This window comes from Anguilla rostrata, chromosome 16 (assembly GCF_018555375.3).
Source record: "Anguilla rostrata isolate EN2019 chromosome 16, ASM1855537v3, whole genome shotgun sequence".
Lineage (NCBI taxonomy): Eukaryota > Metazoa > Chordata > Actinopteri > Anguilliformes > Anguillidae > Anguilla > Anguilla rostrata.
In genome coordinates, this window is record NC_057948.1 from 13,907,113 (window position 1) to 13,922,766 (window position 15,654).

At 41.7% G+C, this 15,654-nt stretch overlaps 1 long non-coding RNA gene across 1 annotated transcript in view; it reads right to left on the bottom strand.

Moving 5' to 3' along the window:
• The window catches only part of LOC135242720 (uncharacterized), a 28,004-nt gene extending 13,945 nt beyond the window's left edge, over positions 1 to 14,059 (bottom strand). Inside the window, exon 1 of the long non-coding RNA XR_010326445.1 lies at positions 13,188 to 14,059. This is a non-coding gene — a long non-coding RNA (uncharacterized LOC135242720). The remainder of the gene's footprint in view (positions 1 to 13,187) is intronic.
• Between the last annotated feature and the right edge of the window lie 1,595 nt (positions 14,060 to 15,654).

The following is a 15,654-nucleotide window of genomic DNA, read 5'->3' on the forward strand; positions in this document are numbered from 1 at the left end:
TCATGCGGTGACGCACTATTACTTCGGTATGTTTACATACTGTATTGATGAATTTTGGGAGACTGATGTGAGCAGAAATCACACATTTCACTGTTTCATAATAAACAGTTGTAATATAAGGCTCTTAAAATTTTGTTTTCAATTTGGTATATTTGGATGTTATTTTATTTGATGTCAACCATAGTTTCTTGCATGTTACGTAGATACAATAAGGTGGCACCCATTTTTACTGAAGGGGTTTTCATCCAAAAAATACCATGTGACAAAAACATAATAGTGGAGAATTCACAAAAAAACATTCACAGACCTTTGACCAGCCTGCTTAGACAGGACAGAATTACACCACATCTCCCCTGGGGACTGTCAAGCCTAGAGTTTAACCACGAACAACAAAACCCAAAACTGTATATCTCAGCAAAAAATCCAAATGCAGCCAGAGCCTTCAACTCATATTTACAGCAGCAAGGCCGAATCTCCTACATCCGGTTTCAATGTGGACAGTGGATAAAATGGGTTGTGGCCTCAAATCAAAAGGGCAACACATTCCCAGAGAGAAGAGCTGGAATCAGATTAACCGAGCTACTCTGTTCACAAGACCAGGGGCCCCCGTGCTGTGGGACAGTGAAACGGGGGAGGGGACCGGGGGAGGAAGGCAGTGGCTCTCAAAAACACAGTCCCACTTCGACCAATCACAAGGGAATAGGGTATAAGGGCGAGAGGGAGTCGGGGTCCAGTGAAAAAGCAAACAAAAGTGGAACAAATTTCCCCTCAGCAGAGATTAAAATAGCACCAACCTGACTGACCCCCTTGAGCCGCTGATGACCATAGCACATGTATCACAGGGCAGGCTAAATATAGGAGTGTGTGAATCTAGCAGGGGATGGGGGACGTATAAACCTCAATTCTCATGACTAATTGGGGCCTGTTCACCAGAGCAGCATGGCAGGGCTTTTAAACAGGCGTGTCCTTATCTCAGGACTACTGAAGACCATCTTTTCCCAGAGGCAGGACCCAAAGCTGCCCACATGAAAGCGTGACCAACGACCTCCCTGAGAGCATTGCTCCAAATAAAGCCACCGGAGGAAAAGCATGAGCAAACCTCACTGGGCCTCCGCCGGGCCTCCACCGGGCCTCCACTGTGTAATTAATGTTCCCAGATCAGGGTGGATGGGGGAGGGAGTGGAGTTGTCATTCCAAAACACTAGAATGGTCTTCTAACATACGGCTCACTATTAATCATCTGCCAGTTCATGCTCTGCATTCATACAGTAGTAGGCATGCCAGTGTCACAGCCGCCTGAGTGTTGTTTCCTATTGATGCACCTGTTCTTATTGCAGTGAATATCAAACCCAAACCATGGCAGCGCTTACTGTGACCAGGACTCCTGTGTAAAACACCCCTTTCCCAAGGGAGGTAGCAGGGCATCCCCCACCTCACTAGTGCCTGTGACCCACCTGTACCTGCACACACTGCCCCCAGTGGTACAGTTCTGCTGCTGTAGGAACAGCAAGGCAGCTGTTTGAGTTCATATAAGCTGAATGCGTGTTTCAGAGAACTTCTGAAATTGTCTCTCAAATGCATACAATGGTGCCTAATACCCTAATCACAGATGTGAATCAAAGGCCTAATGATCTGGAATGCTTCACTTGCTTGTTCATGTGATTGCAAGGCAGTCATGCTTCCAATACAGCACTCGACCATGTGTGGAACTGATGCCTATATTAGCACACACTTGACTGTGGTAAAACAGATGCTGTAAACCTGGGTCGTGCAGCAGACAGGGCAGTTGGACATATCCTTCGGACAGCCTTGAGCCCAGTATAATTGACCGTGACAGATCGTTGTCTATTGTCCAGTGAATATAGTCCAGTGTCACTGCATTTATCTCAAGGCCTCAGGAAACATTCAGCTGTAATGGCTGAGGCTATTATAACAAAAAACTGAGTGCCAGTCCGGGAATCCCACCCTGGAATTTCAAAGACAGGAAGTGTACCAGATAAGGATCAGGCCAGCCAATGTTTGAATCTCCTTCATAAAGGGTGCCTTTCCTAGGGATTGAAACTGACAAACCGCTGCCCTGTTCTGGGCCCCTAAAGAGAGACATGGCTACTTGGCTCAGTCTAACTGGGGGAGGTCTCCTGGACATGCAATAACTATGCATTACTCTACTCTTGGGTTCTGTTAATGTGATGTCAGCACAGGGCACTTTTCATTCATTATCTTTAATTGGACATAATGACATCTGCATTGGACCATTTAAAAGACAGGCAGCACACAAGGAGGCCATATCACCCGCAGCCCCGGCAGTAGCCATGGCTAACTGTGCTCACTAATTTGACTGAGACTGCTGATGTTGGCACCATACTGTTTGCTATTCCTAGCCTCTTGAGAATTAGGAACTAAGTGATCTTATCAGTAAAATTTGTGAAGCCCCTGCCAGACAGAGAAGGGCTAGTTCTCACACCATATAAGGAGCATACATTATCAGGTTACCATGGCTACCAGGCCCCTCAAAGCTATTTTTGCTCCATAGATCATACACCTACATTCTGAAACACAAATCAAGTTTATGGAAGCATGGAACTTTTTAATATAATTATTCCGTTGATCCTTTTTGAGCTTCTGGGATTTACTTCATAACCTTTTAACTGGATGATGTCATTTCATTTTCATTTATGACACAGACCACAAGAAATATATTTGCAATGTCCTTGATATAATAGAAATCAACTTTATTTGATAACTGCAAACCAGCATATTAAACAAAGCCAAATAATATCAATGTTTAAATGGTAATTGATTCATTATTTCATCATAACTCCGGTTCTACATGTTTCCTACAGAATTTTGGTTTCAGCCTTTGCTACTAAACTGAAGGAGCAAATGATAGAAAATCATTAACTTGCATAGTTTTCCAAGTGCCTCGTAAACATGTCACTGAGTCCTTATAAACTTTTGGAGCAAACTCCCAGACTAAAAGGCCCTGATGCAGAGGGCAGTATAATCTGATAGCCTTCCACACTCTCACCACCTCTTCACTTACCACCCAGTCCTACCTTTCTTTAGCCTTGCTTTTAGGCCATTAAATATATTTTAAATACTTGCAACGTGAAGTTTTTAAACATTTTTACAAGCCTCAATTTTCAGTTTAAAACCTGCCTGTTCTCCGAGTGCACAGCATTCCAGGGCCCTTTCTGAGTGTTCTGGAGCAGCGCGGAGTATTCTAGCAAATTCCCCATTTATCAGGAACGTCACGTCAGGCCATCTATCAGGGCGCTTAAATCCAAACACGTCATCTCTATTTAGATCCCTCACGCTCCGTCTCTCCCGGCTGAGTGCCGTCAGGGCCTCTGACAGCTGGAAAATACCATGAACCTGCTGGTGACATGACACAGGCCCACATCACTCTCAGAGGAAGCAGATCTTTGTTCTAAGAAAAAAACAAAAAAACTTTCCATTGTGGACCTTGGCCCCACATCTGCACTGCGGGTCCTTCTTGCTCCAAGTGAGACTAGAGGGAGGGGTTTCAACTCCTTTGTGCTCAAAAAGAGATAAGTAATAGGGTGGAAGTTATCATGGTGTCATATCCAGTGGTTTAAATGCATGAGTGGGAGAATTTTCCTTTTCAGACACAGCCTTGTACTCCCAGATCACAGCACTGGAAGATCAATTGGACACTGCAGACTCAGTGGATTGTGATATGTATTTTAAGCAAGCACACTTCAACACCACATTTCAGTAAACTATATTATTCAAACAAAAACATTCAAGGGCAGGCTGATATTATTATACAAAAAAATCTAAAAACAAGCTTTGTGTATACACAGAATGAAAAATGAAAATGTCAGAAGCCCTGCAATGGCTAAGGTTATTGTTTCAACAAAAAATGTGGCAGACAAAAAGTAGCAGCTAATCAGTGACATTAATCATTTTCCTATTTTCCTATGTCCTTTTTCTGTTTCTGTCTACAAACTTATGTCAGTTAACAAGCACAAGTATGGTTAGAAAAGCCTGTGCCGTTATACCACATAAACTACAATCAATCCTATATCACCAGAATTTGATGAAGCCTCTATTTCAAGCCATTAGACAAAACTAATTTAGGAAGTTAGCTGTTAATGTTGAAGATTTAAGTAAAGTATCCAGTGGTATATACCTTTCAAACTAACCAAAATCAAAGCAAGACCATCAGGAGACTCAGAAGTCAGTCCATATTTTGTGGTCGGAGTTCATGTTAGGGGACATTTTCTTTCCTGGGAACCTGACCTGCCTCTCCCCAAAGGGCAGATCTCTCCCATCACACTCCGAGAAGGCAGTGCAAGACAACACCAACAGAAATGATTAAAATACAGGGGATGCATGCTTAATTACATGAACAAAGTGGATTATCCATAGGATTTAAAACCGGTAAGGAGGGGCAAAGTGGAAGGGGAAATGGCGGGGGTGGGGGGGGGGTCTGTAAACAATGGGGCCTCCACTGCTATATGGCACAAAGCGGGTCACCCGGAGTATTTCCATTCGGGGCTCAGGAAAATAACGCTTGGCAGAACTTGCGCTGCTGAACCAGCCAGCGGCACTAATCTCATAAAAAATGAAAGGCCCAAGGACTCTGCCGAACACTAGTGGAGAGACCAGCACTGTGGTGCAAAGTTCTGGGGGGGCATCTCCTGGGCCTGGGGGAGCAGAGAGCTGCCCTGCATTCTGGGACAAGGCTCTGCGCCCTGCGAGGGTGGTGAGGGGCTTTTCGCCTATTCATGGAGACCTTCATTTAGGCATGTTTTTTGGGTCATCTCCCTGAGCTCTGCAGAGACGCAAAGCCGAATGCTACATGATCTCAATGTCATTTCCTGTTTGGATAAATGGCAGTAGCCAATGGGTGCAAGAGCTTTCCAGTCGTCCAGAAATATACTGAAAGCTTTGATCTATTCTTTGAGAGCTACGCAGGATACTTTGCTGCAACTTTGCTGTGCTTTTCCTATTTAACAAGCCCTCTTCAGTCCTCTGCACACACTGACATGGGTCCTGCAGCAAACAGCCTCATCTCCTTTCTCGCCGATTCACCAATCTTCCCTTTTCCTCACAATTGACTGTGATTTGCCAGCATACTGCCACACCCACCAAAACCCCATGATTTAATAAGCCAATTAAAGTTTTAGGGAGATGAAAGTAAGGAGCCTTTTGAGGGAAGGTATGCCAGGTTACTATCGAAAAAGACTAAGAAATACAGAGCACGAGAAAAAAAAAATTAACTTTTGAAAGGATGGAATAAAAAGCAGTAATTTGTACAGTACCCTGTACTCTCAAGACCAATCTGTACAATGGGATTCTTTTACAATTTATACTAAAAGAGAATCCCATTGAAATCTCTTGCCATTACCCTCCATTACTTTTTATATATAATTTTTTCAACAAATATTACTGTCAGGCCTTAAGCCTCTGGACCTGGATGGTGAGCACAGATGTGCCAACCATCCTTAATTCCCCAAAGCCACCAACTGAAGAAAAACTCATGATATTAAAATAATTCTGTACTTCATTACTATGGTGATCAAACCTCCAACTGATTGTTTAGGTGAAATAAGCAGTTTTCTGATAAGCATGTGGTCAAACCAGATAACTGGCACTTCAGAAAACATCACAGAATCATTACACACTTCCTAGGTCTGTTTTTTTAAGTTAAATTTATCTTCAGCTTCTTGGAAACAATAACAAAACAAAACTAAGCAAAAAAAAACACACACAAATACTTCACATTAACTGACAAAGGTACTATAGAAATCAGCCATGTAACTTCCTAAATCAAGAAAAAAAACAATAGTGGTCATTTAGATTAGAGTTTAAATGATATAATCCGCCAGGCACTGAAATGGGTGATTCAGTGTGCTGCAAATGCCGACAGACCAAAAGTAGAAACAGCCAGTATGTTTAATCCTTGACTCTAAACGGATTTTATGTTATTTAACCTTGCACTTAAAGTAGTTAAGTATAGCATCATGAAAAAATTTGTTCCATGGGTGAAATTTATCCTTTCATTGTTTCCTTCTGGACCTCATGCATAATTTACTTCCTTAATCCTGCAAATTTTTAAATAAAATAAATGAAAATATGCTTCAGGTATCGGTCCTCTCTTGCCTGTCCTCCTCACTGCCAGTTCAGCTCGAGCCAAGAAAGCAGCAGCAGCTTCGTCTATTCCCCCTGAATGATTCTGTGACTCTGCCTGGCAACAGAAGCCAGACCGACAGGAACCAGCCAAATCCTGCAGCACTTATGTTATTCTTTTATTGTTTGTTTGATTTCCAGGTCCTATCCCACATCATATTGCAGCCCTCCTAAAAGGGCTTTAAAAGGCACACCCAGGAGTGATATGGTCTCTTTACATTTGAGGTGCACGCAGAATTGTCTGAGGGCACATTTGAGAATGACTGAATTGCCAAAAACTGTATCAATAGAGAGAGATGGCTTATACAAGATGTTGTCTCAAAGGTTTATCATAAGATATATACCAGTGAAAACAAGCTCTGCATAGTGCCCAGGAAACCACTATACAAGCACAAATATACAATGTTGTGATATTTGAAAATATTCAGGCATGGTATATTGCATCCAAATAAAGACATCATGGTAGCAAAATAATGATAATCAAGGTAAAAAAAGTAAATACTGAAAAACACTTTTGTATTCACCTTTGAAAAGCATTGAGGGAGAACCCCTTATTTACAATACTGCCAAATTTCAAAAAAAGAAGAGAAACAAATAATTTAAATGGTAGTTAAAACTAAATTTAAAACAATTATAGTAAAGAATCTAAATAGTACATTTGGGAACGACTATAATCAATTTTATTTGCTCTTCGCACTAGTGTTTTCTCTTTGTTGAGAACAAGTTTCAGATAAACAAGGTGTTCTTGAAGAGTAACAAAATAATTTTGTAACTGGTTGGCAACTGACTGTATAGACTCAGCACAACAGTGGTTCCAGAATCTTTGCCAGACAGGATAAATTAAAGATAAGTCGATAATTATTTAAGCTATTATTTTATCACCACCCCTATGCATTGGAAGAACATGAGTCATTATGAGCATTGTCATTTCCATTTTCATATTCACTTGATGAGGAAAACAGCTCAGACCTCACAGCTCATTCCAGAATCACAGCATCCACTCCTGGCCCTCCCAGAGCCAGAGATCTGCCTGTCTGTGCTCTCTACCATTGCACAGGACCTTGCTGCAATGGAACAGGCCTCTAGTATGTCAAAGATGTTCAGGTAAAATAAAATACATAGTGGATTACTTCCATGCAACAACTTTCATACCGCATTCTTTTCAATGGGCCGAATCAAGTCTCTGATTACGTACAGCCTGCTGTTAGTCATGGTGACAGTATGACTCCCACTAAGGCCCAGTCAGACAAAATCCATCTGTTGTTTGGCACCATAAGGAAGGAGAAGGGACTATAATAATAAACTGTCACTTCTACTTAAACAGTTGAAACTTCCAAAGATATCTACTCATACTATGCTAAGCAGAAACAACCCCCTCCCCGAAACAAACAAGCCAAAAATGGCCAATGCACGAACAGAAATGAAAAAGCAATCGGTGATCATGGTTGGGCACTGACTCATGATGTCTAGCGCCGTGCTCGCTGGCGCCCAGCGTGGTGCGATTGCGCACGCCTCCCTGAGCCTGAGAGGAGCGGAGCAGCGAGCTGACATGCCGAGGGCGGAGCCGCGGGAGACGCAGGGTTAAAGTAACGGTGGGGGAGGGAAGCAGGATGTTCCAGAGTCAAAGTGAAGTGCATTACGCGGGGGGGCGGGGGCGGATTCAGGCGGAGGCGGGGTCCCACAGGGGCCGGCGCGTTACACGGCCGCCCATCGCCTCTAATCTGCTCCCGCGCTGCTGAGGCCTACTTAGCGGGATGAATATTTCATACCCGCCTTCCCATCGCGCAGCTCTGTCACTTTGTGTTTGTGTTTACAGCGCTGACCCGCTCTCCCGCCCCCTTAAGAGGACGCTCGCCGCTGCATAATTCAGGTGCCTCCCACTCTGAAATTTCCCTCCTCTAATCAAAAATGGAGGGAAGGAGGGAGCTCAGACAGTAGGCCTTAGTGGGAGACTTTTTTAAAAGTGTGCCGCAAAGTGAGGCTGGTCTGCGGACCTGCAGGCCATGCTGCACTGTCTGGCACCTCTACCGCACCCACCGTCCAGGGACCACACACAGGACACCGCTCCAGGTCACCTGTCAATAGATTAGCTGCTGTGGGATGACTGGCGCAGACATAATGGGGGGTGGGGGGGGGGGGTGGCTTTCAGACTAAAGCTGTCCTTACATGAAGAGTCGATTATATATTGTATCTCAGGGTTGGAAATATCTGGGTGTGAAAAGGTTGATAAAATACTAAAATTTACAAAACAGAGAAGAATTTTGCCTACAACAAAACTTTTAAGCATGAAGCAAAAGATTTTAAAAGCTCATTCAGTTTATGAATGTTAGCAACAGGGTGGGTCTGTAGGGGATGACAGCACTACAATGTCAGAAGCCTAGGGAAACTCTGCTGCATCCGTTCTCTCAGATTAACCTAGAAACTCCTCGAGAAAAATCAATGATGAGACCTTTCTCTTCCACAGAAGCACTGAGGTTACACAACCACAAACTGTGCCATGGAAAACTCAATATAGCAGAGTTTATAAACTTGGAGGGGGTCAGGCAATATAAGAGAACAGCTCCCATCATATTACTACTAGTTGTTGTAAAAAGTCAGTAAAAAAATGATAAAAATATGTATACCCATGAATATTATTACCAAGTTTGAGAAAAAGGAACAATGAGGTGGAAATTACATAAAACAATACACTGTAAGTTGTATCAATATTTGGAATACACTTTGATACGGACATTTAAAAATATGTTTCACAACAAACTAAAAATTCACCAATAAGCCAGTGATCAGATTGATTAAAGATTGTTGGTTCATAGAACCTAAAATGTAAATTTTATCTGAAAATGAAAATGAAGACATGCTAGTTAGAGTAAGTAATAATTAATATTCCACTGTTTCCGTATGGCAAATTTATTAAAAGAACCTAGCTCAAGGGTAATGTAGAGGTATAAGCATTCGCCTACCACCGCAAAGAGCCCTGGCAGCGGTACTTCCGGCTTCCTTGCGTTCCTACGAACACAAATTATTGGCAGTGTTCGCGGGTGGGAAGCCGGTGAGGGTATGAGTCCTGATTGTTGCATTAGCGACTCCTACTGGTTGGTCGGGGCGCCTGTTCAGCAGGAAGGGGATCTGGGGGAGATAGCGTGAACCTCCGCAAGCGCTACGCTCTACCAGTGAAAACTCGCCATCAGGTAAAAAGAAGCGGCTGGCGACTCCACATGTATCGGAGGAGGCATTCCCAGACCGACAGAGGATAGCGCATCGACCAGGACTGTGACACACACGGGGAATTGGTATAACACATAAATTGGCAAAAAAAAAAAAAAACATAGCTCATTTTAAAGGTCATTAATTCATAAATCAATGTTTAGTCAGATGTTTGGTCATGCTTTAGAAGACCCAATGACAAAAGTTCTCAGAAAGTATTTTTTTTTCCTATTTGCTTTTATATCGTTTTAAAAAATCACAAAGGGAAATTGTCAACAAAATAAATGTGGGGACTCGAGGTTCAAGTATCAAATGCAATTATCAAAAAAACATTGTGCTGCAAGTTTTACTAAAATATCAACATATCATTGAGATAACATACGATTTTAAAAACTTTTGAGCATTTTTGGCAAGGAAAGCAAACGTCTTTTTCGTTCTTAATCTTATGGCAATAGCACCCTGCATCCAAACATGGGAATCAGAACAGGCAGTGCAGCGGTGAGTCCCTGGCCTTCAGACTGTAGAAAGCCATTAGAGCTCAGCACCAGGAATCTTCAGATAACATCTGTATTTGGCTCTAGTCCAGAAATAAGCCAAATGTGGTAAAAGGCCCTGTTACCATGATTTAAGCCATTCACGATACATGTAATCCCATTTGTTATTTAAACAAAAAAAGATGCAAAAAAAAATAATAGCGTAAAGCATGCAGAAGAATGACAAAATAACCAATAACAAATTGTAACAAAAATATTCCCGGTAAAAAATAATTACAAAAAACTTTTCTTACTTTTATTTGAACAAAAATGACTAATTTTCATTGAAGCATAAAATGAAGTTATAGAGTTCAAAGGAGACTCTCGACCTATGAGCAAAAAGACCAGAAATGACTGTTCCTTTAAAGTTAGAGTCATGAATGACCAATGAGTTTAAATGTGTTTTCTAAAGTGGGGTGATGACCCGGGGCAAGTCAGCATGGTCCAGGAGGGGTGGGGGGTAGGGAAGAATCGCTGTCCTAAGGGGATCATGAGAAAAACAAAAACAGCCACTTCATGGGGCCTTCCATTGGAAACTTAATAGACTAATGTTATCTGATATCTTGAATCTATTAGGCTCCACATAAGTCAACAAACTCTCCTTCCTGACTGGAAACATCTTTGTTTTTTTTGTAGATGGGGAAACACTTTTCATAACTGACTGGTCATGTGACCTATTGAGTAAGACCACTGGCACAGCTATGTTGAGTTTCATTTTAACCAATGGCTTGTGCAATAACACTCACTGTTGTAGCAATTGTTTCAATTTAACTTTCACAGAACGCAAGCATATAAATATCTACATAAAAAATGACAACTATGTTTTCATATTTTGTTTTAGATATTGTCTTTCCATTTCAAAGGGTGCTTTGGATTTTATGCTGCAGTTTTCATCATAATCAGAGCATTATTTATACTATTGATAAGGAGTTGTTAGCTTGAATGAGCCTGCTTCAGGGCCTGGTTATGTGCACCCAACTCATTCACTTCCCCTCCCTGAAAACAGAGGGTGAAAGAGGGAGTCATATATTGCAAGGACCCATGCTCTATGACCTCCTGTCCAAGTGTTTATGCACCGGTCTGTAACTGCAGGTGCAAGACAACCACTGCTTGCACACTCTGATACCCAAAATGTCAACTATTTAAATTCACATGGCTAATAGTTCACATTTAAACAGTGTGCCATTACTACTGGAGATTAGCTCATGTTCCTACTGCTCTTTGTACGATTTAGGCTATATACAGTGTATGAATAAAAACCCAGGAAAATTTTTTTTTCCATTGTATCAAATTCTATGCACTTTTTAATTTGAGGGATTTTGGGATGAAATATGTCATTTTTTCACTTTAGTCTACAGATTAGCCCAATATTACCACTTCAGACATAGAAATGCATTGGGTTCAGTAAATTCACATCTTTCAGTGACTCAATATACAGAAGTTGAGAAAACATTTTCTCAAAACATTCAAAACAAATTTCAAACACTCAAAACAAATATGGAAGATCATATTTCTGCAGTTATTGGGTGCAAAGGTTCCATGCTTTCAAGACAGAACCTTTAAAGTCCTGAGAGAATCCTGAAAACACTGCAGGCAAATGATAGCAATATGCCTGCTGAAACTGAATACAAGCCAATACTGATGCCACCACATCAAAACAATTCTTGACCACAGGTTAATAACACAAAGAAAACATCTTAGATCTGACAGGAAATGCCAACCAGGAGGGGAGATATTTGTATACCAGCTATTGCATATGTCTTTGAGATTTTTCCACATATGATGCATAAATGGTTGTGTGAATTCTGTTCAGAAACAGGTCAGAATCATAGCTGTGGAGATATAGTACGCCAGGAGCGTCCATGTTAGCCCATAACACAGTTTCTTTACACTGTGAGCACTGTGGGTAAGAACTGAGATCTTTATGAGGACACTGAGAGCTTGTATCCCACACAAGGGACTGCTGATGCACCCTTGAGCAAGGCCATTACCTTGAGCTGCTTCAGTAAACATTCAGCTGTCTGTGTGCGGAATGTAAAAGTATGAACTTAGGTACGGTCTACCCACAAAGCAAATACACAAAAGCAGCAAAGACCGTGGGAGCAATTAAGAAAAATACCCATCATCTACAACAGTTTCAGTCTCCAACTGAAATGTGAATACCTGCATAAAAGTTTAAAGTGGGCACCAAGCATAGTTATGACAGAGACAGAGACATGCAGCTTCATTGAAAAGGGCTCACACACACCTGGGTTTCGGTTTATAACTGGATGTTTTCCGACAAATACTTTCCCACATTTACTTGCACAAACTGGTGGGTGGAGCAAAGGGAGTTGCCCATTTATTTATAACACGTGGTTGTGATGACTTCTAATTTTTCTTTGGTCTGATTTTTGTCCAGACTGGATTCCTTATAAGTCAAGGAACAGCACTCAGTTTGCTATGGAGCTATGCACATATTGGTAGGTAGCCAGACAGTTATAGCTGGTTACAATGAAAAGCATTTTTTCCCCAAAGAATTGATATATTCATTATGCTGATATTATAGTCACAGCCAATTGGTTTTGTTTAATGTACTTGTAAACAAAAGGGTAATTTGCATTTAACAATTACTGTTGCTATGTAATTAGCTACATTTAAGCAACTTTAAAACCATGTTTTCCTTTTTTAAGCTTGCAAGAGAAATGTTTATATTCTAACTTCAAATCTTACAAAGCAATATGTAACAGCCTGAACTGAGGGATTTGAGGGATTTATATTATTAAAATTAACCTTCCTTACATATTGTTTTAAAATATTGGAAATAGCACAGTAAATCACGGTTATATTGCAGTAACTGGGAAACACAATGTGTAATTAATCTTAAAATTGCTATTAAGCCCTTTAAGTCACAAATGTAATCATTTCTGTGTGACTATATTACATACTCATAATGTATGTTTTCTTTCCGAAGCTACCCTATACAGAAAAAAGCGCAGTGAAATCCACCCTTTATGTCAAACCAGCGCTGCATTCACAAACGTGGTTTCCTTCGGGGCACTCTGACCTTCACTGCATGACAAACGTGTTTTCTTACTTTTCACATGAGTGCATTCAGTTCACTGAGTTTGAGAAGATATTGGCATCACACCGAGACAACTTATTTTATCTGCTGTCGCATTATCTTGGTGACGAGAGCGAAGGCGGCCGTCCTGACCAACAGGTTGGGACCCTCTCTCTGTTGCTGCACACTGGGAGGCGCTAAGAGCAAGAGCACGCATGCTTAGGTTGGCATGCGTATTTCATGCTCACGTGTCTCGTCGGGTCCGTGGCGATGTGAACCCTCACCGCTCTCGCTCCAGTGATTTGAGAACAGCGCTTTGCTGCCCTGCCGAGGAGTTGGGATCAAGGGGCCTGGAAACGCAACAGTAACTTCTGACGTGGGATTCAGTGTCAGGAGGCTGTTATTCACTGGGGATAAAAGCGAAAGAACAGCAGAAGGGAGAGAGGGTTCCTCCTCCTCCTCTTGTGGCCGCGCCAGCCACCCCAGCGCACGGCTCGTCTCCTGTTTGGATAAGTTAGTGGAAACACGTCAACTCCACGCTGATATACACCACCTGCCGTGGCCTCTCCCTGACCCCACACAGCTCAAACGGCGGATACGTTCCAGTACCTTCCAGGGCGGTGTTTACACTGCAGAAGATTAGACCGCGCTCCCCTCTAAGATGCATCACCGCTAACGCAAACAGCAGCGATCCGCACGATCATCTGGCACCATGGGCAGGGAGGGCTACTCCACCATCTCCAGTGTCAAGAAAAAACTCCCTCTCTCGCTCACTGTAGGGAGATTAATAACCCCTGGGGATTCAAACTGATCTGACAACCTTATGACTTATGATTTAGTGTCCACTATAATACAGCTGTATGTTGAACCTTTTTGTTGCAAAAACATAAATAAAATTGGGTTGACCCTTGGCAGATCTGGAGTAAACAATTATAGCCAAGAGCATGGTTTTGAAAATTTTAAAAAGTCCATAGACACTCCTCCTTCCCACAGGGAAAAAAGGAAAACCTTTAACCCTTTAGTTTGCTGCATAGTTAACCATAGTTCTGATATATGATCCAGTGTTTTAATAATAATAATAACAATGGCTTGCATTTATATAGCGCTTTCCTTACACTCAAAACACTTTACAGTGATAAGGGAAAAACTCACTAAAAACAACCCCTATGTGTAGCTCCGACCTGGGTGATGCATGGCAGCTATTTTGCACCAGAACCACCATGCATTAGCACAGAATGATTTTAGTCAATTAAACTGGGGGATTATTTTGAGGAAGACTGAGAGCCATCTTGGGAATTTAGCCAGGGCACTGGGGAACCCTCTTTGTAAGTGCCCTGGGATCTTAAATGACCACAGTGAATCAGGACCTCGGTTGAACATCTCATCTGAAAGATGGTGTCTCCAGCAGCACAGTGTCCCCATCACTGCACCAGGGCATTGGAATTCATTTGACCACAGGGACGATTGCCCCCTACTGGCCCACCAACACCACTTCAAGTAGCAACATAGTCTGCCTGGGAGGTCTCCCATCCAAGTACTAAGCGAGCCAACACCTGCCTAAATTATTGTTTGCATTATTACATCACAAAAATAAGAGCTCTAGAGGGATACAATGTGACATGAACACTGATAAATTTGTTTTACCTGTAGCCCAACCCCCCTCTGTATTTGACAGACAGTGAAGTATGTTCTGTGTTCTCCATAAGAGGAAAAAAAGAATAAATTCATTCAAATTTGGCATTGAACCATGTGCTTTTTGCACCTGAACAATAACCATGGTATTCAGAGTTTCTAAGATCATAAAAAAACTCAGAGGGCAACAGTGACATCTAGTGGGTAAAAGGTGACATGGACATTTCTGTTCACGAGCCCTTTTCATTTTTATGTTTTTGAGTGTGTGCGTATGCACATATGTGTGTGTGAGCGTGAGAGGTAGATGCATGGTATGGAATGGAATCCTCTTCATTAAGCCCCTGTTAACCCACGCAAATGCAGTTTATGCAACAAAAAAAAACAGGTGACAGCCCAGCAAAATAATCCCAGTCTGCTTCACCCATGCAGATGTGGGGGAGGAATGAAACCAGGCTGACTCTAATCCTTTGGCCATATTGAATAAGCAATGGGAGGCTATCTACAGAACATGATATGCACGAGGGTCTATGCTGTAATGGCCCCATCTGCTCAACCTGCGTTATTTAGAGATCAATTTGTGTGATATGCAATATCTTCAATCCCAAATCATTTAGCACAGAACCAATGTAGTAACACCACAAAAGAAAGTAACTGTCTTTTAAAGTTGTAATTAATTAGCAGTAATATTATGAAGGGAACAAAACACATAATATCTGCTTTTATAACATATTATGAAACAGCTTGCTTAAATTTTTCACCTCAATATCATATAAAACTTTCATATGAGTGCCTGATCTTGATCACATGACAATGGGACACTGCCTTGAATCAAAGCTAATTTTAATAAATAAAAATATTTCCATAAAGGCAACAATACTGATACGCAGCCATCTCGCCTTCAGACTAAAGATGACTAAAGGCCTTTCCCATCAGGGCCCCTAGACTTGAATGACCAGTCAGAGGAGATCAGACTAGCCAACTCTGTGTTAAAAACTTGTAATCTTTGTTTTATATTTACTTTCTTTTTCCTTTATATTTTGTGTGTTTTTATACATTATATAATTTATTGTTTCATTTTATCCG